This window comes from Myotis daubentonii, chromosome 13 (genome assembly GCF_963259705.1).
Source record: "Myotis daubentonii chromosome 13, mMyoDau2.1, whole genome shotgun sequence".
NCBI classification, from domain to species: Eukaryota; Metazoa; Chordata; class Mammalia; order Chiroptera; family Vespertilionidae; genus Myotis; species Myotis daubentonii.
In genome coordinates, this window is record NC_081852.1 from 38,513,455 (window position 1) to 38,528,577 (window position 15,123).

The window sequence follows — 15,123 nt, forward strand, 5'->3', positions numbered from 1 at the left end:
ACTGGGTGTGTGTGTGGGGGGGAGTGTCCTTCAGCCCAGCCTGCCCCCTCTCACATACTGGGAGCCCTCAGGCGTTGACCCCCATCACCCTCCAATCGCAGGATCGGCCCCTTGCCCAGGCCTGACTCCTCTGGCTGAGGCGTCCGGCCCGGGCAGCGGGGACCCGCAGCTGCAGCGGCCCCACGATCGTGGGCTTTGCTTTAGGCCCAGGCAAGGGACCCCTAGCTCCTGGGACTGCCAGCTTCGACCTTGCCCAGCTCCCATCGCTGGCTCCACCCCTACTTCCTGCTATCACTGGCCAGGGCGGAATAGGCACCTGATTCTCTGATCATGGCTGGGGGGCAGGGCAAAGGCGGCCCCAGGGCCGCCTTTGCCCTGCCCCCCAGCTCTTAGCTCCCCCCTGGGTTTCCAATCACTGTCAGTGGCAGGGGGCTTCTTCCTGCTTTCCCTTTTGCCTCCCTGCATTGTGCCTACATATGCAAATTAACCGCCATCTTGTTGACAGTTAACTGCCAATCTTAGTTGGCAGTTAATTTACATATAGCCCTGATTAGCCAATGAAAAGGGTAGCTCGTACGCCAATTACCATTTTTCTCTTTTATTAGTGTTGATAACAAAGATTTTTAGAATTGTCCGTAATGCTGAGATGATAGACTTAAAGCTTTCCTAAAAACTAAATAAATGTTTTAATATGTGAAATTTTAAAGTATCTATTTGGACTTCTATGAGGCTCTCCTCCTCCACCCCTCTTCCCCGGGGGTCTTGCTGCATTCTCAATACTTGCCTTTGTCGGATATGTGATAGTCTGTCTCCTTCTCAAAGTTGATACGCAGTCGTCAGTCATTTGGATGCCCTGTGCATTCCTTCCATCTTGCATAGTTGACATTTCCAAACTGTTACCTCCCCTATTTCTATATTTCAAAATCTATATTCAGGAACCCTAATTATCATTCAACCAAACATTTCCTTACTGCTTTCTTATCAGTAGTCAAAACAGCTGAATGCTAAACAATTGATCAGTTGCCCAAAACAGCCCTAGGAATGGGGTAAGAGAGGTGATTAGACCTGCTCTGTGAATTATTCACTCTGAGAAATGATCTTGGAACCAGAAGATGATTGCATTCAAAGCAGTACATTATGACGAGAGAGAATCATTGATTGGCTGCCTCCTACACACCCCACACTGGGGATCAAGCCCATAACCCAGGCACGTGCCCTAACCTGGAATTGAACCATGACCTCCTGGTTCATAGGTTGACGCCCAATTATCAAGGCATCCCGGCCAGGCTAGGGTCAGTGTTTTAGTGAGCCTTTGCCTCTGAGCTGTGAACTCGGCTTCTAACCCCCTACCCCCTTAGGTTGGACAGGATGGACTGAAGTGGGGCATTTTTAATTCATCCTGTTTCCATTTTATATACATTTCAAATATATCATAAGTTGTCTGAGTGTCCTGATACTGTCATTATCATTCCTGTATTTTCTATTAATGCCTTCTCTCTTTGTTCTTTGTCAGCCTTTCTGTCAATTTTTGTTTCATAGATATTAAAGCTGTGTCATTACATGCAAAAATTTTGTTAACTGTTTTATCTTCCTTTATACTGACCTTTCGTTAGGAAATATCCGTTTTTATTTATAATATTAGAGGCTGGTGCATGAAATTTGTGCACAGGGGTGGGGAGGGTCGCTCAGCCTGGCCTGCGCCCTCTCGCAGTCCAGGACCCCTCGAGGGATGTCCATCTGCCGGCTTAGGCCCACTCCCTGTGAGAAGCATCCCTCTCACAGTCCAGGACCCCTCGCTCCTTACCACTCGCCTGCTCGCTGCTCCTTACCTCTTGGCTTACTGCTCCTTAGCACAGCCATGGAAGTAGGAGAGGCTCCCGCCGCCACCACTGCGCTTACCAGCCATGAGCCTGACTTCTGGCTGAGTGGCACTCCCCCTGTGGGAGTGCACTGACCACCAGGGGGCAGCTCCTGCACTGAGCGTCTGCCCCCTGGTGGTCAGTGTGCATCATAGTGACTGGTCGTTCTGGTCATTCTGCCGTAATGGTCGCTCAGGCTTTTATTATATAGATTATTTGTTGTTTTAAAATCAATTTGTTATATCACTATAACAACAGTTACTTTTGTTAATTTTTCTGAGTTTTTTTATTATGTTGAATCTTTATGTAATCTTATATTTATATTTTATTTAACTTGACAATTGTTATTTTTTAAATGAAGTATTTATCCCATATTTGTTGTGCTTGAGTTTATCATCTTAATACTTATTTTCTATTTATGTCTCCTACCTTATTATTTCTTTTCTTCTTATAGTGTTATTTATTATTTTTGTATGTGTGTTTCTATTATGTTTCCTTCCTTAGTTTACTAGTTATGCATTCTATTACTAATATGTTTAGTGGCTACCATGGAGATTAGGACATACAACCTCGATTTATTAAAATTTTATAAAAATAGCAATTTACCATCTTCCAGAAAATACAAAGATAAAAAAAAGAATTCCCTTCATCCAGCCATCCACCAGGTTTTGTGCTATTGTTGCATGGAATTTAATTGATATATTAAATCCCACAAGATATTTTATTATTATTGAATTATGTAGTCAATATTCATTTTGTTTTTAATACACATCTACCCCTTTCTGTGTTCTCTATTCCTTCTTGCTGAACATTTTCTCATTAGGGAAACTTTGTCTTATGTTTGAAGAATACACTTTAATATTTTCTTTAATATGAGTTTGATTATAAAAACTGAGTTTCTGCTTGTCTGAACATTTCTTTGTACTTTTATAGGTTATATTTGCTGATATGGAAATCTAGGTTAGCAGGCATCACCATTCTCTATTTTGAAGATATCATTCCATTGTCTTCTGGTGTCAATTACTTCTGTTAAGAAATCACTGTTAACCTTATTATTCCTCCTCTTTGCATAATACTAGTATGTTCTTGTTTCCTGGCTGCTTTTGAAATATTTTATATCTTTAATATTCAGCACTTTTCCTATGATGCACCTACATATGTATTTTTTGGTTATTTTCCTGCTTGGACACCTACTTGGGGTTCATAGCACTTATTAAATCTATAGATTGATATTTTTTGTCAGTTTTGAAAAGTAATTTGTCAGTATCCCTTCAAAATATTTATTCTGTCTTATTCTGTCTCTCTTATCTTTCCAGAGCACCACTTGATTCATTGTGGCAACTTTCCTCTGTGTATCATATACTTATTAGACTGCTGTATTTTCCAGCTTCATCTCTTTATACTTCAGGCTAGATTTTTGTCAGCCCTTTCTTCCAATTTATTAATTCTTTGTTTTTCTGAGTGTAATATGCTATAAACTCATTCTGTTATTTCTTAATTTCAGTTATTGTATTTTTCTTAGTTATATGCTGCTTCTTTATTTAAATACCTAAACCTAGTATTCCATGTTGGCATACTTTCCTTGGTGGGTCATTTGATGGAAAATATGGGGTGGGCCATAGAATGACATATGCAAAGACCAGGAATAACAGCATTGCTGACTGAGGGAACAGACAGTGCAAAGTCCCTGAGTGACAGGTAGTTGAGAAACAGAAAAGAATTAATGTTGAGGGGGGAGATCTATATGAGGTGAGGTGGAAGAAGTAGCCATGGCCTGATTATATAGGCCTTTCCAGGATAACGAATTTGGGGACTCTTAAAAAATTGTAATGGGGAGACATTGGAGGGTATTAAGTGACAGATGGGCATGATATAATTTGAGTTTTGCAAAGATGACACTGATAGAAGTGAAGTGAATATATTATAAGAGTAAAATTGTAATGGGGTATTTTGAAGACTATTTCATGGACTCATCCATGAAACATATGCACATTCATAATGTTAATAAAAACAAAATGGAATAATTTTTAAAAATTCCTCATTGTTGTAATTTTCCAAAGCACAGGGTCATTATTCTGAAAATTAGTAAATAAAGAGCAAAGATCTAACATTCATCCAATCGTCCCTGTATAAAGTGGCTTTCAGGATAACACAATAGTTGTGGAGGGAAAGTTCTTTATAGAGGAGTTTCAGTCAATATATGTAGGTGGAAAAAACAGAATATTTAAAATCATGTTTTCAGAGTCATAGTTACATAGCCATAACAATTTAAAAATTAAATTGAGGAAGTAGGTGAATGTGTGTCATCATCTAAAGCAGAAAATAAATATATAAAGAATAAGATTTAACATCAAAAACATTTTTTTCTTATTGATATATACTTAACCTCACTGAGTTTGTTGCAATACGTTCATTTTATTATTATTCTTTTGTTGCAATACTTTTAGAATGAAAATAAAAAGACAAACTTTAGGGATTTTTCTCAAAAAAGATATCTATGAAATGTTTGATTTCTTATCTGAAATATTATAAAAATTCAAACTCATGGCAAGGAATTTTTAATGTATATTATGTCTAATGAGTCATGGAAACTTTGTTTTAGACAATCTTATTTAGCTGCATACATTAGGAATATACATTTAGTGGCAACAGGAAACCACTTTCCTTGAGCTTATGGTTTCTGTCAAATGGGCTAAATGATGCTAGAAGATAATCAAATTTAATGTAGAAAACTTCTCTTGCCTGGATTTTGTTTAACTGAGATATGGCTTGCAAATGGCACATTCAACGCTTACTGTGAGTTTTGTTTAATGCAAGAAGGACAGGTGGCCTGAATTAGGTGGTCATGTTGATTTCCTATGTAACTCAACTCAAGTTATAGGAAAAATAATCATTCTTTTCTTCCTTTTAACAAAATTAGATGTGTTCATCATTCCAACATGTTGAAGTATAAATGAACAGAAAAAGATAGAAAATTCATCTAGAAACAAAACAAAAGAGTGAAAGATTCTTTGAGGAACAGATTGCAGTCACAGTTCTAGGTTATGGGAACAGAAGCTGTCACATCTCTAATCAGAGCTTTTACCCCACAAGAAACGAATTGTAGAAAGCACAAAAACAGATGGAGGTGAAGATTGGAGTTCAAGATCAGGGAGTCTGAAGGTACTGTACCCAGAGGCTGCTCCTTTCCTCTATTTCCTTATCGCATGCCTGCTCCCATTACACCCACTATCTCAACTGTGTGGAGAGTGAGGTTCAAAATAGGTATCTGCTGTTCTTTAAAATTGCTGGTTTAGCTCTAGGGCCAAGCTGCTTTAGAGCAAGTCCTCGATCATCTTACTTTATAGGCATAGCCAGCTTATGCGATTTGCAGAGCTTGATCTTGGGGACACCGAGGTCACCTTCTCAGAACATAATTGTAATTGTTATGTTCTGTCATGAACCATGACCGGAAACATACCACAGAAAGGCATGCCTTTCATAAATGTTTTTATTATGAACACTAATAAAATGATCCCCTAAAGTTTAGGGCCTAAACATTTTTTTCTTTTAGCCAAAATAAAAGGTTATATTCAACCAGAAAAAAAAAAAATCAGCTTTCAAGGTCTTATTAGACTGTAGACAACATAAATCTGTGTCCCGAGGGATACAAGCTAAACACTCCTTTAAAGAAGTCAATATTTGGGAAATGTGTGAAGAAATGTCTTAGCACATCTGCTCAAACAGTTAAAATAAAAACTTTAGAAGATATACAATGAATTTTCTAGTGATTATAGTTCTTTCAGAGAGTGCCACTAGAGACCATTTATTGGAATAAAAAAAGATCACATGCCATTCTTGAAATGTTCTAAAACCTATTAAGTCTAGCTTTGTTCATTTTTCCTAAAATGGAATAATCAGCAACATAACATCTCAGTTCCCATAAGCGTAGATTATAATTGGAACATAAACTCTCCCAGTGTGATTTTTCTACAAATAAAAAGAGAATCTTTTATTGGACTAAAGAGATGGTGGGGGGAAAAAAGAGAGAAAACACCTCAAACAGAATATCATTTAAAGCATTCTGTGCTACTCCCAAGCCTTCATGGTAAATGAAAAAGTGCTCTTTGCAGCAATCCTAATTAAGAAATGGGGCTATTGCCAAAACCGGCTTGGCTCAGTGGATGGAGCGTCGGCCTGCGGACTGAAGGGTCCCAGGTTCAATTCCGGTCAGGGGTATGTTCCTGGGTTGCGGGCACGTCCCCAGTGGGAGATGTGCAGGAGGCAGCTGATCGATGTTTCTCTCTCATCGATGTTTCTAACTATCTCTCTCCCTTCCTCTCTGTAAAAAATCAATAATATATATATATATATAAAAGAAATGGGGCTATTTCTCCATCCCTAGATTCTGGCTGGGCTCTGTTACTTGCTTTGGTCAGGAGAATGTGATGGAAGTGATAGCATGTGTATCCTGAGCCTTGGCTATAGGTAGCTTTGAAGTTTCCATTCTTGCCCTTTTGGAATTCTATTGCTATGCGAGTGAGTATAAGCCACCCTAATGAAGAGGTCACATGGAGGAGAATTGAGGTGTCCAGTCAAAAAAAGTCCACATACTGCAACCTTCCAGCTAAGACCATCCCAATTGCTGACCCACAGAATCATGAAAAAATAAGTTATTATTGCTTTATGCCCCTATATTTTGGAGTGGTTTATTGTTCAGTACAATTGCCCCAATGCTGCCTTGTGCTGTCAATCTCTTACTGATAGATGCCCTCATTAGCCAATCAGAAGAAGGTATTTATTTCACATTTAAGATCTTTCATGTAAATGCTAAAATTATATTTATTTTTAACCACCATCATGCATTAATAGTGGGCAGGCCTCAGTCTATAAGTAATCCATTACTCTTGTCCCTCTCATCAAACTTGCTTCCTTTACACACATACACACACGTGCATGTGTCTGCATTTTCACCCTCATTTGAATCGCTGCATGAGAATCACTGTTATTAACCTTGATGTGTTGAGGAATTCTGTGAGACCAGAGTAAAATAGACTCAGGAATCAGATGGCCAGATAAAATCAAGTTTAATTTATTCTAGTCTTCCCTAAATCTCTGTCAAATCCTGATTTTTTTCTTTTTCTCTTTGAGTTGGTTTCCTCCCTAATCTTGGCTCCAAGGTCTAGCTATGATTCTACAAAAAAGACCAAGAACAAAAGACCATAGATCAAACATTTTCCCAAAGAAGACGTACAAATAAATGGCCAACAGATGCACGAAGAGATGCTCAACATCACTAATCATCAAAACCACAATGAGATATCATCCCACACCTGTTAGACTATCATTAAGAAGGCAAGAGATAACAAGTGATGGCGAGGATGTGGAGAGAAGGGAATCTTTGTGCACAGTTTAGAATATAAATGTAAATTGGTTCAGCCACTAAGGAAAGGAAAATAAAGTTTCCTCAAAAAGTAAAAAATAGAATTACCATTTGATCCAGCAATTCCACTTCTCGGTATATATCCAAAAGAAACAGTATATCAAGGAGATAGCTGTACCATCATGGTCACTGCAGTATTATTCATAATAACCAAGATATGGAAATAATCTAGCTGATGAATGGATCAAGAAATTGTCACACACACACACACACACACACACACACACACTATATATATATATATATATATATATATATATATATATATATATATATATATGCATAATAACCATTCTTTTAGCAAAAAAAGAGAAGGAAATCCTGCCATTTGAGACAACATGGATAAACTTCGAGGTCATTAACTAACTGATGTAAGCCAGACAGAGAGACAAATACTGTATGATCTCATTTGTATATGGAATCTATAAGAAACAAACTCATAGAAATAGAGATTAGAGTAACGGTTATCAGGGTTTGGAGGGTGGGAATCTTGGGGAGGTGTTGATCAAAAGGTGCAAATGTGCAGTTAGAAGATGCATACATTCCGAAGATCTAATGCACAGCATAGAGATTATTGCTAAGAGACTAGATTTTAAATATTCCCACCACAAAAGAGAAATGATAATTATGTGACATGATAGTGGTTAACACTATGATGATAATCATATTGCAATATATAAATGTTTCAAATTAACACACTGTAGATGTTAAATTTACACACTATATATGTCAGTTATAGCTCAATAAATAATAAAAAAATTTGAGATTCTAAATTTTGTATGTGTAACAATATTTTAGAGATTTTATTGATATGTTTCAGATTTTTTCAACAGACAACTCATGAAATCAATTTAAAATATTCTGCAGAAACATATATATGCTAATATTCATAAGAAATGCATTGTAGCAGACTTTCTGCTTTATAAAAAGAGAGTGACATAAAACATCTGGCCACACATTAGGGACATAACTCAACCTTCACTGAGACCAAATCTGTGATAAGAACATATGTTTTACTACTCATGCTTTTAAAACAACATACAATCTTATGATCGGCATCTTTCAGGATTTCCACTTAGCAGAATGGTCACCATGGTAACAACGTGAACATGCTGATTTGTATGTGCTTTTTCATCTAAGGCTGAATGACCAAAGTAGGCCACTTGGCAGCTGTTTTCAGTTATAACAACATATGTTCCCCCACAGAGTTCATAAAATTGCTCCTCAGCCCATCTGAATCAGTTGATGTGCTAGTCAAAATGTCTGGTTGACCTTTTTGAGAATCGAGATGCTTCAGGCATCTTATAGGCCAGAATGGACCAATTTTACCACATGGTCTTCAAAGTGGCCGCGCACTGTGTGTGCCCAGGGACCTTACATGGTAATTGGCAGTAAGATAGATAATTTCATAAAGTCATGTAGATGATTAAACAGACATCTGGATAAAAACTAAAAACATTTAAAGTGTGGATAATGAGTTAATGTTCTTATATTTTTATTCATATATTAAATCTTATTTAGACACACAATCAATTTTTCTTTTGTAGCAGTTTTGAAGTAGAATGATGACTGTTGCTTTTCCTTTCTTCACCTATCCTGGCTCTAAACTATGATCTCACGAAGAGAGTAGAGACTTTATGAGAGAAATTGGCATATGGCTGGTCAATAAATAATAGTTCAATAAATGAATAAAAAATTAACGCTGGTCATTATTTTTAACAGGGAGTCCCTGTCTAGAAATTTGATTAAGAATATTAATGAAAATATGTTTATCACTTTACAATTTATAAAGTATAATCACAATAATTTAATTTTTAATCTAGTGAGAAAGTTTATAATTATCCCAGTTTTATAGATGAATAATATGAGGTTAGTAAAGATAATGCAACTAAGTAAAAAATACATAGAAGATAAATGGCAGATTAGAATTAAGTCTAAGGTTTTCTAATACTATGTATCATGTCCTTTAAAATTCAATATGGTGCCCACTAGAGAACATGAGTTCTAAATAGTGCTAACAAAATCCATGTGGTAAGGTTTCATCCATTTTCTTCATTGCAGCTTCTGCAGAGTTTAAAAGAGTTTGCTGGATGAAAATGTTTAAAGTCCCAAATGTCAAAAAACAAATCTTAACAATTTATGAAGAAAATATAGGAAACCGTTTTACACATGAATAGGAAAGAAGCCTCTAAGTAAAACACAAAAAAAGGACAAATCATAAGGAAAAGATCAGTAACTTTATTGCATTAAAATTAAAATTTCACTATTACCAAAAAGACTAAAAGAATTAATTTGCAGTGTGTGCAACAACAAAGATTTGTTATTCTGAATTTTTAGGGCAACTCTACAGTTGAATAACCCAGGAGGAAGACATGGAACAAAGGAACAAAGATGTGAAACTCTGGTCAACTTTTCTGGGAATACAAATTAGTAACACTAGGAAATTCAATAAAAGGCAATTTCACATAAGCTATTTTGGTAGAGTCAGCACCCTTGAGAGGAGCATTGATGAAGGCAGCCAGCTCAAGACAATGTTTGAGAGAGAGAGCCCAGGCAAATAAATACACTCCCTTCATTCTGATCTCCTGCCAGGGCTTGCTATTGGCTGAATCTACAAACTAGAGGAATATGAATCTGTCATTGTAGTCCATACTAGAGGCCCGGTGCACGAAATTTGTGCAGGGAGGGGGGTGGGGGCAAGGGGAAATCCCTCAGACTGGCCTGCATCCTCTCGCAATCCGGGACCCCTCAGGGGATGTTGGGCCTAAACCAGCAGTCGGACATCCCTCTCGCAATCCAGACGCTGCATGCACCAGTGACCATACTTTTCATACAGGTGAAAAGCATCTTGCTGTTTGTATGGGCAGCTACATTTTTTTGCCCTGACTATAAAAAGTAGTACATAACATGATCCTTCTGAAGTAGTAGTACCATTTTCCCCATCTTATGGGTGGAAAAACTGAAGCAGAGAGAAGTTAAGTAATTGGCTTTGTTACACAGTTCTAAGTGTCAGAATCAGGGCTGACCACAAAATGTGCAAGCCAGATTCCATGCATGTCATCCCCGCATCATCCTGTTTTTTCAGTGTTAGAGTAGCCTTGCCAGGTTTTAATTTTTAAATCTAAGATACTGTTCCCAATATATAGGGTAGGGTCCCTAGGCCTGGCCGGCGATCAGGGCCATCTGTGGGGCAGCGGGCGGGGCAATCATCCGCCTCCCCCTTGCTGGCACCTGCCTTGGCTGGCAGCCTGGCACCACCTGCTGGCCGGCCCTGCCCCTGATCACTGCCGCGGATCACCTCCCTCTTGGGGGGCGGTCGCTCAACTTAGGAGCTCAACCTCCTGCATTGAGCATCTGCCCCTTGGTGGTCAGTGTGCATCATAGCGACCAGTCGTTTGTTGTGCTGGTCGTTCCACCATTTGGTTGATTTGCATATTAGGGTTTTATTATATAGGATGGCCAGACTGCCAGCACAGATAGCAGGTGAGGAGAGTAGAGCTTATATCTGAAGGGATCAATCAAAGATATTTGGTGCAGAGGTTCTGATGCTCAGTGGCCATAAAATTGACAAATGTCTACAATTATTAAGTCTTCATTAAATATATCCAATATGTGTACATGGGAAAATACACTATTTAAAATTTTTGAAATGGGAAATGGAAAACTTACTTTACACCATTGTGAAAAGTCTAATTTTAAACACTTTATAATCCCTCTTGATTCAAGTGCATAAATTATCTTTCTACTGGGAACATAATTTACAAAACAACATATTCTCAAAACTAGATTACAAAAATAGAACATTTTAGCAATACCAATTTCAAATAGCATTTTTGCTGCTTTAAAAAAGAGTCCTCAGGAAATCAGTATTTTAAAAATAATTTCATAGAAACAGTACAGAGTGGGGAGGTATATTTATTCTCACTATTCTGTAAGATTCTTTTATAATTTGTTTTTATTTTAATGTTTGCTCTTGGCCTTTGCAAGTAATAATCTAAAATGTAAGAGCTTATTTTACTCACTTGACTACTCTTCTAATTATACACTTATATACTAAAGGAGCATCTACACATTCTAGTTATCTTTGTTTAGATGGAAATGCATAAATTGAAATTGCTAAAAATATTTCCAAAAGCTTTCAAATGAATTTGGAAATGGCTTTCTTTACTATATGAATCAGGTAATACCCATAGTAGTTGAGATAACTTATACTACTTAAAAAAATAAATTGTTAGTTCTTAGTGGTTTAATGAAATTCAGCAATTCATCCAACACCTATTTTGAGTGCCTTCTAACTATTCTAGATATTTGGCCCACATCACTAAATTATAGAGAGATTCCTATACTCCTGAAACTCACATTTTAGCAGTGAAGACAATCAATAAATAATAAACATAATAACTATGTAAGTTACATAGTACGTTAGAAGTGTATATGTGCCACAGATGAAGGAAAAAGTAGAGCAGGATATGAGGAATTGGGATGTGGGGCATGAAACAGGTTTAGAGGTAGCCCACTGAGATGGTAATATATGTACGAAGATTTGAATTAAGTGTGGGAAGTAGTCATGCATATCACTGGAGGAAGAGCCTTCCTTTGAGAAAAGCTTTCTCTCTGTAGAGAGAGCACTGAATTTAAAATAGAAATAAGTGTGAACTTAATAATTACATCATCTTTTTTATTTAACCTTTTCTATATTACATTTAAAATACCATACTGCCTCACCTAGAATTCTAATCTTCAATTCCAGTAGAGATGATAGGATAAGAATATCCTCATAATTATTTATTTGCTTATCTCATATTACATATGTAATACCAGTATTAATACCACCATTATGATTGCTGCAAGAAACTTTTTCTGTTCTTTCCATTTCCTCTAATTTTTGTGGTTATATCATATTTGCATTATAAGAGCATATAGCCAAAACATACTATATTCTTTCCCTTCTATTTGCATTTAGTACTAATTCTATAAGTAAGTATATATTTGATGCTTACCACTATGCCTATATTGATGTATCTCTACACATGTGATTGTCTGAAGTTTGTTATTTAATTCCTTGGAGAGGGAATATGGCAATATATCCTGAGTTCTTATTTATGCTGATAACAGGTGTGCATGTTGTGCTTGAAGGTCAGCTGTGCTGGATATAAAATCCTTTTCTAAAATATTTTTAATTTCAATTAAGATATTTTCTGTGTCTATCCCATTTTATCCCATGTTTTTTGTCAAGTACTTATTTCTAAAATTAACTTTCCTTTATTTCTAATACTTAGTTGAATTATATCACCTCATTTCTGAGTTTTTCTAATTCTGGGTTGTTATTTAAGTCACATCATTTTCTTAACAAATTTTAGTTTGTTTTAAAATATAGTCATGCCTTGTTTTCTTCTGCTTCACTTTATTGTGCTTCATAGGTATTAAATTGAAGGTAAGATCCTCCACTAGTGATAAGCTGTAGCTTGCTTTATTGTGATGCTAATTTATTGCAATAGTATGAAACCAAACCTGTAATATCTCTGAGGCTTGCCTGTAGTAAGTTACTGTTTTAATCGGTTTTATGGGTATGCCCATTTGGTATGCTTTATTGCCAATGGGAATTATATTTTGCTCCATATTCTCTTTCTCTTTCTCTCTCTCTCTCTCTCTCTCTCTCTCTCTCTCTCTCTCTCTCTCTCTCTCTCTCTCTCTCTGTAATTTTATGTGGGAATTGGTTCCAATGTATTCCATTTACAATTAATTTTCTTGGACTTTTAGAAGGTATAATGCAGGATAGCTTTTCTAATTTAACAGAATCCCCTTTTTTGTTATTTTCACATAGTGTACAAGGTTATGGTGATTTGTTTTCTGACGTTTCTTTCTAGCTCTCTTTTCCTCTGTTTTTATCTTGATATTCTCTTTCCTTTGTCTCCACTGTCCATATCCTGTTCAATATTTATTCCACTCCCAGCAAGTTCTCTTCAATGTTGAGCCCTATCTTGCTCAGTGTCAAGAAATTACAGGGGCTGAATTGCTCTAATTTCTTTATACTTTGCCATGGGATCATCATGTTGATCTACTCTTAGACTGTTCAAAAACCCTTGCTCACTTTACATGTTGTTTTTCAGTTGGTACCCAATGCTTTTCATTGAATACCTGTGTTATTTGGGATTCTATATTCCTAGGTCACTTCATTTTCAGTGACTTTATCTCATTGCTTCTTCCTTCAGAAATGCTGGTCCTGGAAGTTGGTGGTGGTTGCTTGTCACAAACTTGTACTTTGGGGTTAGAGGGAATATTATTTTTGTTATCCATAGGCTTTTAGTTTTATCTAGTTGGTCTGCCTATTGGAATCGGAAAGTTACTTAAACAAAACTTCCTCTACTGCCCCCATTTTCCTAGAATCTCCTTCGTATTGCCTTTTAAGATTGAAATACATCTGTTTAAATTTTCATTTCATGGAAGATTTGAAACCATTATCTCATTATCTCCAAGGACTCTTGGAGTCCATAAACTGCAGGAAGAATTCTCATGACAAATATCCAAAAACAACCTGTAATAAGATGATGAGCTGTCCTATTTAGAGAATCATTTTCAGTAAGTTTTCTTAGCTGAATTCTTGGTAAGACTCAGAACTTCTGCAAACTTTTTGGAATCTGAGAGATCAATGCCAACTATTCCTCTGGTACACAGTGACTTTTCCATCTTTCAATAGAAAAACATGATCATTATTTTTTTGAATGATCTTCCTTTCAGTAGTTATCACTGATCCAATGTGGATCTGAATAAGCTAAAGATATTTTAGGAGTTGGCTCTCTTCTATGTTTTCTAATGGGCCATATACCAGGATTTGATTTTGAAGTTTCTAACAATCATATGAGAGATGAAAACATTTTGATATTATTAATATAGCTTCTTAAAGTTAATCAATGACTCATCATATTCGGTCAATTATTCACTTTTATATTACCCCTACAGTTTTTACTCGTGAAGTTTTTATTTGGGGCCAATCAATCCCAATGATTGGCAATCTTATTAACACCCTGCATAACTCAAGAATATCTTGAAAGAACAGATATCTATATTTCCAATTCCAGAAAAAAAGATTAAGGGGCATTTTAAAAATAGATATACTTTGCATTATAGCACATAATTAAACAGATTTATATAAGGGGTAAAAATGCCAATAAATTGGCTAATGTGCTGCTGTGATTAGTCATTCCAGTAAACTGCCAAAGCCAAATGAAAGTCCATAAGCTTTCTAATAATGCAGCTACTCTAGACATTCTATCGCACTTTTGGCTAGTTAGAATTTGTCAAAGATTACCAGAAATGGTCCTCACAAGTGATGTGATGCAAACGAGGGGAAACATGGCACTCTCACATGTTTATTCGTGTGGTATAAGCTATCACTAGTGCTCTGGAGGGTAATTTGGAACTGAGTTGCAAAAAAGTCTAAAAAGTATATTCTTTTTAATTCAGCAATCCCACTAGCAGGGATAAATGTATTCTAAAGAAATAATGAGAATTGTACACAAAGTTGGATGTGAAAAGAATACTCATTGCTGCACTTTTATAATAGGGGAAGATTAGGAACAACCAAGTTCTATAAAGAAAATGTTAATCATTAGGAGAATTGGTGATAAAATATGCCATTGCACATAGATGGTGAAAAACAACGTAACCTAAATATCATGTTTAGGAATACCTGAAACTAGGAAATGATTGTTATAGTGAATTTTTAGAAATCAAGTTTAAAATTGGTATGTAAATTATGAGTTTAAATCTATTTTATGCATATGGACACTATATATATATATAATGTTCAAAGGCTATTAAATCGCGTTGTCATGGTAAACA